The 14,869-nt window shown below is 38.6% G+C and overlaps 1 protein-coding gene across 8 annotated transcripts in view; it reads right to left on the reverse strand.

The window, feature by feature from the left end:
• The window catches only part of brat (brain tumor), a 545,260-nt gene that overhangs the window by 194,154 nt on the left and 336,237 nt on the right, over window positions 1-14,869 (reverse strand). For 3 of the 8 annotated variants that reach the window (XM_034980533.2, XM_069506198.1, XM_069506199.1), the window contains one exon: window positions 3,215-3,259. The exons of the other annotated variants lie outside the window; for them this stretch is intronic. The gene's annotated coding sequence lies outside the window, so the exon portion shown is untranslated. The remainder of the gene's footprint in view (window positions 1-3,214; window positions 3,260-14,869) is intronic. 8 annotated transcript variants of the gene reach the window in all.

Below are 14,869 nucleotides of genomic sequence, written 5' to 3' on the forward strand. Positions count from 1 at the left end.
ACCCCGCCCGTTGCACTATTGTCGTACCTACTCCTAGCACAAGCCTGACGCTTAGTTGGAGAGGAAAGGGGAATATTAGTTATTTAACATGGCTAATATTCTTTTTAAAAAAAAATACGCAACCGAATAAGCTAGCCAATTGATCGACGAGGCACATTACACGAGGCATGATAATAATAGTAGGTACTTACTACTTACATAGAAAAAGTATCATAATATTATGACACAGACTATAGCGAGAACATCACGGCAGACGGTATAATTATCATATTACGCATACCTTCTAGTTATTATATGACGAGTTTATACCTATAGGTATATCGGATTACAATAACATACTACTATTATTGTTATATCTTACACTTCCTGGTATTTTATTCCTAGGTATATTTTTAATATATCTTTAGTACGTCTACTAGCTTCTGCCCGCGGCTTTGCCCGCGTGGCCTACAGGAAACAAATGGCTTTTTTTTTTTTTCAGAAAAAACATTATAACATCAGGACGCGCAGCCTGAACAGCACCGAATAACATATATAACCTTCCAACCACCATTTCATCCCTTAAAGGGGGGGGGGGGGGGGATTTTCTCACATAGTCGTTTCTTAGCTGACACCTAACCTCAAGAAAAAACCTACTTTCCAAATTTCAAGATAATAATATCAATAATTAAAACTTTCCCATACAAACTTTCATCCCCTATTTTACCACCCTTATGGGCGAATTTTCCGAAAATCCTGAAACACGTATTTCTTCATTTGTGACCGAGAACCCAAAAACCAATTTTCATGCAAATAACTTGAAAAATTACGGACTTTCATACAAACTTCCATCCCCCATTTAACCCACTTAGGGGTGGAATTTCGAAAAATCCTTTCTTAGTTGATACCTACTCTTTACAAAGAGTAGACCCTCCAAATTTCATGTCTTTAGGACCAGCGGTTTAGGCTGTGCGTTGATATATATGTCAGTCAGTCAGTCAGTCAGGACTTTGAATTTTATATATATAGAAGATAGAAGAAGATAGATAGAAGAAGATTATCATCGTTAATGTGAATACATAATCAGTTTTATATTTTTTTTTTAATAGAAATGGAGAGCAAATAGCAGGCGTGTCATCTGATGTTAAGTGATTACCGCCACCCATGAACCACCAATGCGTTGCCGGCCTTTCAGGAATTTGTTGGGCCGCCCGCCCCTTGAATTACCCCATGTTGTAATCCAATGGAAACACCGCCGAAGGCAGTTGATTCCATAGTTTGCATGTGCGTGGAAAAAAGGATCTGGCACAACGGGTGGTCGAAGTGCTCCAGACATCCAGGTGGTGAGGGTGAAGTTGTTTGCGGTGGCGTGCGGTGCGGTTGTAGAAAAAGGAGGGTGTAATGAGATCAAACAACTCTTCAGAGCACTCCCCATTATACTGTGTGTATTATTCTATTTTGCTCAATTTACAGTTACAGTGGAAACTCGATTAACCGGACTAATTGTTGTCGTTAGGGATTCGGATAATCGAAAATCCGGATAATTTTCAATTTTCAAAGTAACAATATAACTATAAGTACCAAGTGGGATATCATATGAAAGGGCTTTGCCTGTAGGTACATTTAAAAGATTTTTATTTAATTTATCCATAATAGTTTTTGATTTATTGTACAAAATGGCCGGAAAAAATACCCGAGTATGGAACCCTCGGTGCGCGAGTCTGACTCGCACTTGGCCGAACAATTTTCGGTTGGTAGTCCGGATAATCGCGAATCCGTATAACTGAGGGCCGGATAATCGAGTTTCTACTGTAGTAAGGACACACCTCTATATTATCTATATCCCAGTTTACATTAATCCACAACAGTTAGTCACATATCGTGCCAAGGTTCTCGTAGCTTCCGCGTACGTTTATCTGAATATGTGATAATGATTAATTACTTTAACATAAACAACTATAATATGTTTTGCAGAAATCATTTTAACCACCTGTATGATTCCCAGTTGTCAGAGTATGTCACGGGCAATCATAGAAACCATATAGAAACCGTTTACAAACATCGTCTGATCACAAACACTGGCTAATTTGACTGACTGATCTATCAAAGCACAGCTCAAACTACTGGACGCATCGGGCTGAAATTCGGCATGCAGATAGCTATTACCATTGATTTATTAACTACCTAAGATGCACCATCAACACGCAAAAAATGGCACGGCCCAATTGTGCATGTTTAGAAAACGAGAACAGTTTTGCCCTCAGTCGCGCATGAGTCGACAAGGTGAAACTATGCCGACGTGCTCCGTGAAAAAGTGCAAAAATGAACCAATAAATGTGAAAAAAAAAAGATGGAATATCATATTTTCGGTAAGAATATACTTTATTTACATTTATACTACAATATAGTAGTGAAATAATGTGAAAATCTTGCGTAATTTAATTATTTTGTCATTAAAATAACAATATTTCTGCGGCGCAGCTATCTCCTTCACACGCTTACCCAGGCTTACGCGCCAAAAGAGAACGCGATAGGGGCGTGTTAATAAATCAATGGCTATTACGACGTAGGCATCCGCTAAGAAAGGATGTTTGAAAAGTCAACCCCTAAGGGGGTGAAATAGGGGTTTGAAATTTATGTAGTCCATGCGGACGAAGTCGCGAGCATAAGCTAGTTGTTGATAAGTTTTAAGTTGTTGGTAAGTTTTAAGTAAGAGCGAGAGGCCGCTCACCAACTAGGTGGTCCGACCAGCTAATGGAGTCCAGCAGGTGTAGATTTTATCACATTATTAAAATGGCCACCAACAGGAACAGAAGCCGATGGAAACAGATAATCCATTCGAGGGCAGTTTTCCAGGACCACGATCTTCAGGAATGAAGGAACGACCGGAGAGAGAGATGTCACAGATACCACCATGTGTGTGAAAATTTTACGCGCGCACGTTCATCGAGCTGAGCTATAGAGCACGCGAGCGAGAACACTCGCATCGCTGCATGTTAACATCTAGTTCAATTAGTGTAGCAAACAATCACGTCGTGGAAAGTGAAATAGGCTACTTTTTATCCCGGAAAATCAAAAAGTTCCCACGGGATTTTTGAAAACCTAAATCCACGCGGACATAGTCGCGGGTATCAGCTACTTATCGAATAAAGGTAACTGAGTTCTCGAATCTCACTCTCTATAGATAGGTGGGTTGGGTGGGTATGTAGTCGTAGCCAGCCGATATTGTATTTACCTCCGATTGGCATGGCAAACAGCAATCAAGCGGGTATGACGGTACCTGGAACAAAGAACAAACAATAAGACGGTTGCGCCGCGCTCTCTGAGGGAATATTAACTGATTAAGCTGTTTTCCTCTTTTACGTATTTATTTATATATAACAAGATAAATATCCACAGACGAAGGTACATCCTAAAATCTAAATCTATATCTTCTAAATATATAAAAGGAAAAGGTGACTGACTGACTGACTGGTCTATCCACGCACAGCTACTAGACGAATCGAGCTGAAATGTGGCATGCAGATAGCTATTGCGACGTAGGCATCCGCTAAGAAAGGATTTTTTTTAATTCAACCGCTAAGGGGGTGAAATAGGGGTTTGAAAATTGTGTAGTCTACGCGGACGAAGTCACGAGCATAAGCTAGTATATATACCTATAAAAGGAAAAGTTGACTGACTGATCTATCAACACACAACTCAAACCACTGGACGTATCGGGTTGAAAGTCATGCAGATAGCTATTATAACGCAGACATCCGCTAAGAAAGGATTTTTGAAAATTCAAATTCTAATAGGGGTTTATACACCATAGCGCTAGTCTATAAATTTAAATTTAAAAAAAACCGTCAGGTTTGCCGCCGCTTCAAGTCCGCTGCAAACTTAACGGTAAACTCGATCGTGTATTACCAGCGTATTATGTCACTAGCCATGAAAGTTATAAGCAAAAGCGAGTTACAGTCAGCAATTTTTTCCCGAATGACCCGTCTAGCGCGTGGTACTGCATAAAGGTCGTACAAGTTACTGACCTAGACACAGACCTTGAGTCCTAAACACATATATAAACAATACAAGCTTAGAGCGAACTCACTAAAAAGTCGATTTATCATGTCTAAATCTAGTAGGGGAGGATTAACACAGCGTAACAGTGAGGGCCTGAGCACACAGAGGTTTAAGCCTCGTGTAATCCGTCGTAGCCATCGAAAACATTAAGTACCCAGTAGGATAATTGGATGATTGCGAAAAAAAAAAATCTGTTCTATGAAGTTGTCAAAATTAGTATGACACCAGTCATCAAGTTATAAGCAAAAGCGAGTTATTATACAGTCCGCATTTTTTTTTGTTCTGAATGACCCCGTCTGGTGTGTGGTTTATAAGTTACAGACGTTGATATAGACCTTGAGTCCTGATCACATAAATTCCACTAAACAATACAAGTTTGAAGCGAACTCACTAAAAAGTCGATTTATATCATGTCGCCCCCAACTAAACATAGTAGGGGAGGATTAACACAGCATAACAGTAAGGGCCTGAGCACACAGAGGTTTAAGCCTCGTGTAATCCCTCGTATCCGTCGAGAACATTACGAGGATTCGCGGTGACCCGACCACACACGGCTGGCTATAAATTTTGCTACGTCCTTTTGGAAGTCAAGGTATTCGTAAACGAGCTAGTATTTTTGGCAATTTTTGTGTAGGCAAACTGCTAAATATTCACACTAATATTATAAAAGTGAAAGGTTGTCTGTGTGCGAGTGTGTGCGGCGAGCGGCGAACCGCCTACCCCGCTAAAAATTGAATAGTTTTTTGACATAATCCAATATCTAGTACAGAAATGAATGTACATCGACTTTTAAAAGGAGATAGCAGATTTGTAGAGCATTGTCTATGTCGTTGAGACCGACAAAACTTCATATAGGTATGAATGTCATTCTAAAGGCCGATGTACATTACTATCTGCCGCGTACTATAAGTTGTAACATATCCACTGATTACGGATAGATTGATATTTACAATTATACAAGGACAGTTCCGCAAGAAAGGTTTAAAAAAAGATAAATATCTTTTGAACAAAACAGTTTACACTAAATTTAATTGTGGAAGGAGATTTTCGCCGGGAATTTCTTTCGCACCAAAAGTAGGTAGATTCCGCAAACAATGCTATAAATCTAAATAAATATGCCCCAAAAAATTCCCTGCGCGATAATCCTGCCCGCCTTACGTCTTTCGGTTAAGCCCCAAGTTTTACTCCAATTTCTTATTGCTTTCCGAGCTCTAATAAAGATGCTTTGTTTATGTATTGCGGTGGTAACTTATGTATGTATTGGGAGATCCAAGGTTCGATCCAGGGCACGAGCCACTATTTTTTCGAAATTCTGGAATATCAAAAAACTCTTTGATATTCTAGGATAAAAAAAGGTCTAAGTCTTTCCCAGGGATACAAGCTATCTCTGTACCTTCGTCGAAAGCGGTTAAACAAATGGGCCGTGAAAAGCTAGAAGACAGACAGACACACTTTTGCATACAATCCTGACTTCATATTATAAATGCGAAAGTGTGTTTGTTTGTCTTTCAATCACGCCGCAACGAGCAAAGGATCGGCGTGAATTTTTGCATGGATATAGTCAAGGACCTAGAGAGGAGTGACATAGCCGACTTCGTCCAGGTGGATTTAGGTTTTCAAAAAATCCCGTGGGAACTCTTTAATTTTCCGAGATAAAAAGTAGCCTATGTCCTTCCTCAGGATGTAAGCTAACTCTGTACCAAATTTTATTAAAATCGGTTGAGCTGTTGGGCCGTGAAAAGCTAGCAGACAGACAGACCGACATACACACTTTCGCATTTATAATATTAGTATGGATAAATTAGTGTGGATCATTACCATCTGCTTTAAACTTATTCCAAGAAACCTCCTACTTTTATAAGACTAATGGAAAGGAAGAACTCTCAGCTATGAGAAATACGATATAGAGAGGCACTTAGAACGAAATTGTTATTCCCACATCAATTTGCAATACAAACACAAACATACGCTACGCAGTAAAAACCCCCGACACACCAATTTTTATGTTCAAGTGAGTAAACAAGATTTCCTCAAAGACAACGAAAATCCGTACCCATAACAGAAAGCAAATGTTTGCGACGCGTGTTCTGGGTCTAAGATTTGGATATGAGTTTGTTGATTCACAACCCTTAAAAACGATGAGGTAGCATCTATCTGTCCCTGATAAATATATATCTACAGTCATCATCATCATCATTATCAACCCAACGCCGGCTCACTATAGAGCACGGGTCCCCTCTCAGGCGCCGTCCTATTGTCATCGCTCGTGCGATGGTGCGATGGTGCGTGCGTCCGACGAAAATGATCGCGCGTCCCGTGTGTTCAAACAAACTGTGTTCTACTGAATGTCCTATTGAAGATTGCGCGATCATGCGATGCGTTCATATTGTATTTCATCGCACGATGAAATCGCATCGCATACATATCTCACACCCGGCTTTACTCACGTGTTTAGTCGACGTTAGCCTGACTAGTTCCGAACCCATACGCAAACTGAGTCCCTGGGTTCGAAACTAGTCGGGCTTACGTCGACTAAACGCGTGAGTAAAGCCGAGTGTGAGATAATATATATGTATACCTAATGAAAATCACCCAAGATAGTTTAAACGCTAAAATAAACATGTGTTCTGAAATTGACCTAACTGAGAACCGAACTAGGTTACCTCACGAATCGCAGTACCTACTGCAAGAGAGGTCATCAAACTTTATCTACAAGATAAGGTGGATATAAACCGGCCGGCTATCGCCTATCAGTAAATCTAAAAGGCAATACTTGTAAAACTAAATTTTAAAGGCAAGATAAGATAAAAATGAACTTCGTACAAGATAAACATCTACTTCCTAAACCGATTTACTATGACCTTTAAAATGTACAAGAATTTAGAGTTATTTTCTCCATTCGACTGTAAGTTAGCGCTTATAACACTAGCTGATGCCCGCGACTTCGTACGCGTCGATTTAGTTTTTTAAAAATCGCATGAGAACTCATTGATTTTCCGGGATTAAAAGTAGCCTATGTCCCTGTCCAGGTCTTAAACTATACCCATGCGAAAAATCACGTTCGTTTCGACGTGTTTGAAGGACAAACCAACAAACAAACAAACACACTTTCACATTTATAATAGGGGTAGTGATTCTAACTGCCGAAATCAATAATCAAGCTATTTGTAATCTGTATTGCAACGTTGTTAATTTCTTAAATTGTATGGTTTTGATGGTGACAAGAAACCGGCCAAGGGCGAGTCAGACTCGATCGCGCTCCGAGGGTTCCATATTCGGGTATTTTTTTCGTCATTTTTCACGATAAATCAAAAACAAAAGCATAAAAATAAATAAAGATCTGTTTTAGAATATACAGGTAAAGCCCTTTCATATGATACCCCACTTGGTATAGTTATCTTACTGTGAAAATACAAATTATTTGTTCATAAACGCATTTTAATTTTTTTGTGTGTGATGTAACCACAAATCCACGGTTTTTAGATTTATTCCTTTACTAGAGCTATAAGACCTACTTAACTGCCAAATTTCATGATTCTAGGCCAACGGGAAGTACCCCATAGGTTTTCTTGACAGACACGACGGACAGACAACAAGTGATCCTATAAGGGTTCCTTTTTTCTTTTTGAACACGTAACACAAGTAACAAGTACGGAACACTAAAATAAAGTATGGCCAAACTCTGACCCTGATGGAAGGAGACCCCTGCTCTAGTGAGCCGGCGCGATGATGGGTTGATCATGATGATGAAATACTGAAATTCAGCTCTTAATCTAGCACCTTTTCAACGAGATCTAACTTTACAACCAGACTCAAAATACCTACTAATGACTAAACAATGGATCCGATCACTTCCTAGCTTCGTAACTAACTTTAATGGCACGCCGTGAGCCATTAAAATACTGACGAAGTATTAATTAATTATTATTAGTGAAATGATTAATTGCTCCGCGAACACCTAGCCCCCTTGGCTCAGTGTACAATTGAGGGAAGGTGGCAAATTGGAAACGTATAGAATACTAGCTTATGCCCGCGACTTTGTCCGCGTGGACTACACAACTTTCAAACCCCTATTTCACCCCCTTTGAAAGAAAGAAAGAAAGAAAGAAAAGACGTTTATTTATACAATGGCACCGATTCTAAGCACAACCTAATTTTAGAGTATTCGCACCCTCTTCTTACTATTGTAATATGAAAAGGACAGAAGCAGTTTGACATTTCTAAGTATAATTTTTAGATGGTAAAACCCATGATTTTAGCACGCACTCGCGAACCTACTGTTTAAATTTGTATTGTGCACTAAAATTTAGAGACTTTAAATGTGAAAGTCATGTTCCGTTCCTTTTTTAGCATTAGTAAAAAGAAAAGGATGCAGATACTCTAAATTTAGTTTAGAGAGAGACTAGAGAATCGGGGCCAATTGTGCCACACATCACAACTTAAAGCTAAGAGCTGGTTATTCCGGCGCTTCTTCCACCTGAGAACAAGCAAAAGAAGCGCCGGAACAAACTGTCAACCTTTAGGGGATGTATATTCAAAAATCCTTTCTTAGTGGATGTCTACGTCATAATAGCTATCTGCATGCCGAATTTCAGCCCGATCCGTCCAGTAAAGTCAAAGTCAAAGTCAGAAGCCAAATGATTTATTCAAATAGGTAATAAATGACTCTTTTCGATTGTCAGTTGTTGGATTTGTAAGATACAGTGGTGATAATTATTACGCAAACTTAAAATTAAAGCTACGAGGGTTCCAAACGCGCCCAGGTCTGAGAAGAGCCCACTTTACGAAATCAAAAATTAAACTTATTAGAACTATCACAAAGCCGTTAAGCAAGGTAATTTGAGCTGTGAGTTGATAGATCAGTCAGTCAGTCAGCTAGTCACCTTTTCCTTTTATATATTTAGATTATATGCTACCAGACCACATTACATGACGTAAGTAAGTACCGACACATAACTTACAATGTACTTAACTAAAGTTGGCGTCTCCTCAGCCATTAAAATACAGCCTAAGTATTAAATTATTATTAGGGAAATGATTAATCACTCCGCGAGAATTCCCCTTAAGGGAGGAGGGAGGGATGGGCGTAACTCGAATATAAATTATTGGAAATATTCATATTGTCGGTTGGTTACTTATTACTTTGCCTGCTTTTATAAAATAACCAAACTGAAAAGTCGGAATGAAAAAGTAATAGGTGCTATCTACATTTTTTTTTAAATTTTTGAGTTGAATATTTTAAATTACTTTTAATCTTTAATCAAAGAGATTATTATTGGCAGCGAATATCTGCTCACTGTCATCAGATCATCCAATAAATTTTTTCTACTTTAAAATATATGAAACTCGCTGATGCCCGCGACTTCGTCCGAGTGGAATTAGGTCCAAAAAAATCCAGTGGGAACTCTTTGATTTTCCGGGATAAAAAGTACCCATTGTCACTCCTGGTCTTTATGTATACCCCTGCAAAAAACCTCGTCAATCCGTTGCACCGTTGCGACGTGATTGAAGGACACACCAACAAACAAACACACTTTCGTATTTATAATAAGGGTACTGATGAGAAACTGAGTTACTGTACTGACTTATCATAATACCCTGGGTCTGGAAATTTTGAGTCTACTGGTTTAACGCCGCCCAAAGAATTTAGCCCAATTTTAGAAATACCTACCCCGTGCGAACCTGCGGTGGATCTCGTAGTTAAATAATCTTATGTAGGTATAGAATACATTGTAAACTAATAACAATTAACAACTACGTATAGTAAGTTTAGGGATGCGTGTTAAATTAAGTGTGTTCTACAATTAATCGATAAATTGTCAAAGCGCCAAGTCTCATATTACCCGTGTAAGTAGTTGGAAAACAAAATAGGTAGGTGTTCTCAATAATTTATACAATAACGTGTATCGACGTCACCAGCACCTGTGCTCGTAAGCGACTCACTCCATTGTTCGCGAGTGTGTTTTGACAAACTTATCAAGTTATCACATAAATCATATTGTTACATGCAGGTGAAACGCGAAAGGACTCTTTCTCTAAACAAAACGGCTGACTTTATTAGTGTTTAACAGAAAGTTATTATAATGGGGCATAGCCAACGTATTAGAAAGAAGAAAGAAAGTAAAATATCTTTATTTTTTTGATTATAGTCAAAATTACCGTGATAATTTCAAAAAAATTGGCCTTATTCCTGCAGCTTTCTAGATCCAAGGGTTTGGGCTAGGCGATGAAGAGTCAGTCAGGTATGTTTCGAATGCCAATACTTCAATTTTACTTACAGAACTCAAAACCAGCGTCAACACTAGTAAAAATCTAGGTTGCGTGTTGATTATTATCAATATTTAAATTAAAAATTATCTCTGTGTAAAGACTTTTACGACGAATATTTCGACGCAATGGTTTTCGCCGATCACAAGCACAACGCTGATGTGGACGCTGCCTTAAGATTTACTGTGCTAAATGTTTTATTATTTTGCATCACTATATTTCCAATTTCCTCAGTGAAGAATTCTGAATATCAATTAGGCACAATAATAGAAACTCATTAGGTACAAAGACAAACATTCATATAGAAACCTGGAGGATTCATATCCACGCACCCTCGATAAAGATATACGCGTTCTTGTCGACGTATTTTTAACGAAATTTTAAAGTATGAAAACCATTTTTAAAACATTAACATTAAGATGTCCTTAAATCGTCCCATTAAAGTTTCACGGCACGTCAGAGCAGTCGCCAGATTTCGTACAAAAAGAGGGAAAAAAAGAAAAAAAAACACAACCAGCCAGACCCCGGTCCCGGTGGAATATTTAAATAACGTCTGGCCCAAACAATAGTTGGAGGCCGCTTTGTTATGCTAAAATTAAGGCCCGATCAGTCAAACGTATCGATAAGTGTCGTGGACCCATTGTTTTCCCATCCCTATTATTCGAAGTTCAGTATTTTGTGGGTAAATTATGCCGGCTTTCGAAACAAAAAGCGTACCGCGTTTGAAAATGGAACGTCACATGCATAACCATGTCAGAGTGAACTATACCATGTCGAAAGGATGCGAGACGCAAATATGCCTGGCTTATTTCTCGTATTAAAGTTACATCTTATATGGTTACATTGTGACTATAAAAGACTATCGAGTCGAAAATAAAAACGGTACGATATTTTATAATGTTACAAGGTTTAAAACTTGTACGCTCCGAAACAGTTTTACAAATTCAGCGAAGTTACATCTTAGGTGGTTACATTGTGACTATTAAAGAGTAAAACCCACCGAGTCGTTAGTAAAGACGGTACGGCATGCATTTAGAAATGTTCACAAAAAAATTGCCTGAAGCTTCTACGCTCCGACGGTTTTACACACTTCGAAATTTTCACCAAATTTACATTATAATATGGTTACATTGGGGCCGATTCTCTAGTACACAATCTCTAAACTAAACGAAATTAACAGGTCTAAATCTAGTGCTATCCTTTTCAGCAAGCAACATCATGAAAGGGACAGCAATAGATTTAGACGTGCTATTTTAGTTTAGTTTAGAGATTGTGTACAAAGGAATTAGCCACACTGTGACTATTAAAGAGTTAGTAGTAGTAAAATTAGTAAAGTTACTAGTAAAGTCCATCGAGTCGTGAGTAGAAACGGTACAGCGGCGTTTAGAAATGTTACACTAAAGATTTGGCTAGAGCTTGTGCTAGACATTTGTAACATGTCGGTCTCAACAAACAAACTGCGAACGCGATAAAGTCGAAGCCTGTTTACCTTTGCATGCATATTGCATACGTTTACTAATCCAACCCCTAAGCACGAAAGTGACTATTCCTTCCTAACAATCGCAATTATTGTGATATAATGGATTTATGGTTTACTTATCTTAATGCCATGAAAGCCTTTAAAGGTTGAGACGTGCGCCTCCTATTCTGGAGGTCGGGGGCTCGATCCCGGGCACGCACCTCTAAATTTTCGGAGTTGTGTTTTTAAGCAATTAAATACCACATGCTCGGACAGTGAAGGAAAACATTGCCAGGAAACCTGCATGTCTAAGATTTCTCCATAATGTTCTCAAAGGTGTGCGAAGTCTGCCAATCCGCACTAAAATGGAGTACCTTCAGGCATGCAGGTTTCGTCACGATGTTTTCCTTCACCATTAAAGCAAGTGATATAGGTAATTGCAATTACATACTTAAAACGCACATAACTCCGAAAAGTCAAGAGATGCGCGCCCGGAATCGAACCCTCAACCCAGATAGGGAGCGGACGTCTTAACAACTTTTTTAATTTATTTAAAAAAAGATAAAAAAAAAGTAATATATATATGTACATTACATACGATTTTATTATAAGAATATTAATAAAATCGTAAAATACTCAATTTGTTTTAGTCTACACCATAAAGAACCTCGTCATCAGTATGAAACTGTCCAGCAATTTCCATTACCGTCCTCTTGGAAATTGTTGGCGTGCGGCCAGTAAAGACCCGATAGCAGTCCTCTGTAGTGACATCCTTTCTTTGGCAAAGTAGCAATTTCCGAGGAAGTGGAAGAAATAATAGTTTACAATAAAATCATCGATAAAAAAAGTGAGTTGAAGTCAGTCAGCCCTATCCAGCAATTTCCCGTGAAACCATTCGCAAAATTACGAGCGAACGCACATCCCTACATCATTAATTAATTGCTAAGAGCTGTAAGAGGTATGGTAATGGAGCAATATCCACTCCAGCCACTTTTCTGAAAGGCTCGCCTCGGTACCTAACGACTAATGTACTTTGAATATATTTAATGGTGGAGCTAATTCTATTTCATTTTGATTTAGGTAGCGATATGTTATTTCAATACAATTTTACACCTATTTGAAGTTTGCGTACTTCCACGCTTTTCTTTTACTTTTTTCCGTGGGACAGCGATAATTTTCCTTTACTTCTTTAGATGTTATAAAAGTAGCCACTCGTAGTTCACTCTGGCACTATCCCGTGTATATTCCGTCAAGACGGCAGTCGGGGTATGAGACCCCGCACAGCGCCCGCGCTCGCTCGCACCGGGTTAGCGCGGGGGCTGTGCGGTTGTGCGGGGCGTCCCTGCCTCATACCCCGTATTATATGTACTCGTAACCAACAGAATAACTTTGCATTTCCTAATATTATGGGTGTAATAGTGCGTCACAGGTATCTTGAGACCTTGCTAAGCGGAGCTTGTTTTAGGAGTAGACATGACGGGAGTCCAACTTAAGGAGTTTTCTACTACGACCTAAGGGAATTGAGCTCTCCCCTAAACCATAGAACTATCGACAATATAGTTTTATTTAATGTAGCAATTATTAAAACTATCCTTATCTAATTACTGTATAAATCATGCCCGCGTGATAATAGTACCAAGGACACTGGCTCCATCAGTAGGTACCCTTATCAGTACCCTTATTATAAATGCGAAAGTGTGTTTGTTTGTTGGTTTGTCCTTCAGTCACGTCGCAATGGATTGACGTGATTTTTTGCATTAAAGACCTGGAAAGCGAGATAGGCTACTTTTTATCCCGGAAAATCAAAGAGCTCCCACGGGATTTTTAAAAACTAATTCCACGCGGACGAAGTCGCGGGCATCAGCTAGTTTCATATAAATTGTTATTTCTTTAAAAGTAATAATAATAAGGTAATTTTCAAAGACGTTTTAGAAAAGCTAAGTCGTTGGCTCAACTAAGCTCCAATGTAAATCTATCAAGTCGTTCATTATGTCGCCTTATTTGAATTTTATCTCGGTCCCTTTGTCTTGGCTCCGCAATCACTGGCCAAGGTCGACACTTTCTTTCTTTCATTCATTTCACATTTTTGAAATAATAGTATATTTAAAAAATCTGAACGTTAGATTTAAATTCCTAGAATATTTATTCAGAAACTTTAGTTTACAAATTGAGAATTGTCAGAGTTTGGTATCTTACCACTGGTTATAATGCCTACTGATAAGAAAGCTCGGAGACACTCAGCGGGCGATGGAGAGAGCTATGCTTGGGAGTATCTCTACGTAATCAAATCAGAAATGAAAAGTTCCGTAGGAGCAACCAGATTAATCGACATAGCATAGGTTGCCAATGAGGTGCCATTGTGGAGTCTCAAAAAAATATAAAGTACTTATAGACGATTCGCGCAGCTGATAAGCTAATTGGCACCGGCCCCAAAAATATTATTATAAAACTATGTTAAATCTTGTATACATAATATATTTGGTAATAAATTAAATTCTTTTTTAATTAAAGTGTACAACAAACACGGTTAGGGTATTGAAGTCGTTTTTTTTTGGTATTATTTTTAACGTAGGTAAACTCATTTTTCGTTATCCCATGTTGAAGCTAAAACCCTCTTCGGCGGGCGACGGATCGTGAGGGCCCGATGTCATCCACACGCATGTCATGTATAGGGTTGTCAACTTCAATAAAAAACTCCAATAACGTAAATCTCAAGTTTTATATAACGATTTCTAGCCGAAGTACCTACCTACTAGAATCTTTATTAATAGAGTAATTAACAGCTGTTCATCTTTATCTGTTTAAGTATAATATCAACCATCGCTTGTCAACTTGGGTGTTCAATCAGTACCCATATTATAAATGCAAAAGTGTGTTTGTTTGTTGGTTTTTGGTTTGTTGGTTTTTCCTTCAATCACGTCGCAACGGTGCAACGAATTGACGTGACTTTTGCATGGGTATAGATAAAGACATGGACAGTGACATAGGCTACTTTTTATCCCGGAAAATCAAAGAGTTCCCACGAGATTTTCAAAAAACCTATACATATTTATTTAAAAAACAATATCTGCAGGTCACCTTCTCGTCCTTTATTAAGATTGT

Source organism: Maniola hyperantus, chromosome 22 (assembly GCF_902806685.2).
Source record: "Maniola hyperantus chromosome 22, iAphHyp1.2, whole genome shotgun sequence".
Taxonomy (NCBI): domain Eukaryota; kingdom Metazoa; phylum Arthropoda; class Insecta; order Lepidoptera; family Nymphalidae; genus Maniola; species Maniola hyperantus.